This window comes from Salvelinus fontinalis, chromosome 24 (genome assembly GCF_029448725.1).
Source record: "Salvelinus fontinalis isolate EN_2023a chromosome 24, ASM2944872v1, whole genome shotgun sequence".
Classification (NCBI taxonomy): domain Eukaryota; kingdom Metazoa; phylum Chordata; class Actinopteri; order Salmoniformes; family Salmonidae; genus Salvelinus; species Salvelinus fontinalis.
Window position 1 is genome coordinate 8,906,778 of NC_074688.1, and position 3,388 is coordinate 8,910,165.

Sequence of the window (3,388 nt, forward strand, 5' to 3'; positions counted from 1 at the left end):
TCCTAACTGCCTGTATATATTGGTTCCTAACTTCTCTGAAAAGTTGCATATCGCGGGGGCTATTCGATGCTAATGCAGTACGCCACAGGATGTTTTTGTGCTGGTCAAGGGCCGTCAGGTCTGGAGTCAAACAAGGGCTATATCTGTTCCTGTTGTTTTTTTAATTAATTGGGCATGCTTGTTTAAGATGGTGAGGAAGGCACTTTTAAAGAATAACCAGGCTTCCTCTACTGACGGAATGAGGTCAATATCCGTCCAGGATACCCGGGCCAGGTCAATTAGAAAGGCCTACTCGCTGAAGTGTTTTAGGGAGCGTTTGACAGTGATGAGGGGTGGTCGTTTGACCGCATACCCATTATGGACGCAGGCAATGAGGCAGTGATCGTTGAGATCTTGGTTGAAAACAACAGAGGTGTATTTGGAGGGCAGGTTGGTTAGGATGATATCTATGAGGGTGTCCGTGTTTACGGATTTAGGGTTGTACCTGGTCGGTTCAATGATAATTTGATTGAGATTGAGGACATCAGGCTTAGATTGTAGGATGCCCGGGGTGTTAAGCATGTCCCAGTTTAGGTCACCTAGCAGCACGAGCTCTGAAGATAGATGGGGGCAATCAATTCACATATGGTGTCCAGGGCACAGCTGGAGGCAGAGGGTGGTCTATAGCAAGCGGCAACGGTGAGAGACTTGTTTCTGGAAAGGTGGATTTTTAAATGTAGAAGCTCAAATTGTTTTGTTACAGACCTGGATAGTATACCAGAACTCTCCAGGCTATCTCTGCAGTAGATTGCAACTCCACCTCTTTTGGCAGTTCTATCTTGTCGGAAAATGTTATAGTTAGGGATGGAAATGATGCTACAAGCTTGGCACACCTGTATTTGGAGAGTACCAAAATGTGGAAAAAGTCAATGGATCTGAATACCTTCCGAATGTACTGTAACAGTATTTTCAAAGAGAGGGCAGCAGTAGAGCCATTTCTCCTTTTAAAATGTTTTTGAAAGTTGAGGGAATCCCATTAAAAAAAATAGATTGCCGGAATCCCCTCCTTTTATTGGAAACGGCTTGTTTTTCTTTTGAAGTTATTCTTCTGGTTATTTCATACCTCCTCCCACACACCTCGGCCACAGTGTAAGAACTCCTCCACACTTCCTTTAACGTGTGTGTGTGTGTGTGTGTGTGTGTGTGTGTGTGTGTGTGTGTGTGTGTGTGTGTGTGTGTGTGTGTGTGTGTGTGTGTGTGTGTGTGTGTGTGTGTGTGTGTGTGTGCGTGTGCGCGTGTGCGTGTGCGTGTGTGTGTGTATATTTGCACTAAGTTTGTACTGAGGTTTCTCACACCTCTGTTTGTGTGGTACCATGTTCTTTATCCATGTCTGAGATTACCCCTCATGGTGCATTCTGTGTCAGCATGGTCTGATCTCTTGGTATCTCAGGTATCTCTTGCCTGAAGGAGGGAAGGAAATGAAAAGGGGGGGTGAACAGAGGAGAGTAGGAGGTCCCACCCTGACATGATTCTTTAGTAGTTAGGGATTTGATTTGGTTTGGGGGTGTGAGTTCTTGGGTATGAGTGCTTACAGCTGAGACCTGGGTGCAGAGACTGCAGTTGGTACCCACCTGGCTGGGTTATTTTCCTAACCTTAACCTCAGTCTCCTAACCTGCAACATTAATTATCCTAACCTGCTGGGTAAGTTCTCCTAACCTGCTACTAAAACCTAACCTGCTACACCACCTGATACGGCAACTGCACCGCCCACAACCGCAGGGCTCTCCATAGGGTGGTGCAGTCTGCACAATGCATCACCAGGGGCAAACTACCTGCCCTCCAGGACACCTACACCACCCGATGTCACAGGAAGGCCAAAAAAATCATCAAGGACAACAACCACCCGAGCGACTGCCTGTTCACCCCGCTATCATCCAGAAGGCGAGGTCAGTACAGTTGCATCAAAGCTGGGACCGAGAGACTGTTAAATAGTCATCACTAGCACAGAGAGGCTGCTGCCTACATACACAGACCTGAAATCATAGGCCACTTTAACGAATGGGACTCTAGCCACTTTAATAATGTTTACATATCTTGCATTACTCATCTCATATGTATATACTGTATTCTATACTATCTACTGTGTCTTAGTCTATGACACTCTGACATTGTTCATCCATATATTCATATATTCTTAATTCCATTAATTTACTTAGATGTGTGTGTATTAGGAATTTGTTGTTAAATTGTTAGATATTACTTGTTAGATATTGCTGCACTGACGGAACTAGAAGCACAAGCCTTTTGCTATACCCGCAATAACATCTGTTAAACACGTGTATGTGACCAATAAAATGTGATTTGACTTGAAAAGTCACTTCGGTATCAAAGTGGCGTGAAAAGAGTGTTTCCATATATTAGTAGGATATGTTCAGGCCGCGCATGTATTTCTCTTTGACATCAGGACAGGAAACCAAGAAACCCCAGGACATTCCCCGGGGCATACATGTGTCCCTGCAACACTACTGGCTCAAAAAACATTCTCCATTCTGAATCGCTCTTCATCAGGGACACCATGGATACAAGTGTTCCATTTCTCACTAATGTTGTTGTGTTCTCGAATAACCATTGCAGTTCTAACTACTGTATTCGGAGTACTGTAGAGTTTAGGTGACATATACTTATAAGGAAGTGAGAGTTTCAATTGTCTGTGACATTAACTGACCCCCACCCCCTCAGCACACACAACAATGATGTGTATAAACATTAGGTGACCGACGGGGTGCTGTATTGAAGCCCGCAGGCAGCCATCTTGGTACTCCTCCTCAATTGTAAAAAAAAAAAAAAAAAAAAAAAAAGGTTATGGGAGCTATGGAAAGTCATTTATTAATGTCTACATTAGTTTTTGACATTTATTTGATTTCAGGTACTTTAATTCATACTTTTAAATTATATGTAAGCTAAACATAAAAAGTATACATTTTGTATTAATAATGTTACTGTCCCCACTACAAAAATAAAACATACTTAAATACTAGTTATTTTGTCCTTGAAACATTTAATTTAAATACTGTAGAATTCTATTCATTTATATGGAGGACTATTTCTACTAGGGAGGGCAAATATGGCCAACCGGTGGCTTCAAACCCTCTCAATGGCCACTACCATCTAGGGTTTATATACATAATTGACTCTCACACACACACACACAACTACGAACAAACACTGCTGTGGTGAGGGACCATATCCTGATAACATTACTCACTTTGCCATAGTAGTAAAGGTTATTAAACTACAAAAGCGAAACGACTTCCCCTGACCACACCCTCCAGCATGCTTTGCAATGAAGAACTACATGCGTGTGCTGAGAACACTTAACAAACCAACCTCTCCGACTTCACACTCAAT

The 3,388-nt window shown here is 42.8% G+C and overlaps 1 protein-coding gene across 1 annotated transcript in view; it reads left to right on the forward strand.

The window, feature by feature from the left end:
- Positions 1–3,207: 3,207 nt before the first annotated feature.
- LOC129821877 (T-lymphocyte activation antigen CD80-like) overlaps positions 3,208–3,388 on the forward strand; it is a 15,286-nt gene continuing 15,105 nt past the window's right edge. Inside the window, exon 1 of the mRNA XM_055879593.1 lies at positions 3,208–3,388. This exon is cut by the window's right edge and continues 33 nt beyond it. The gene's annotated coding sequence lies outside the window, so the exon portion shown is untranslated.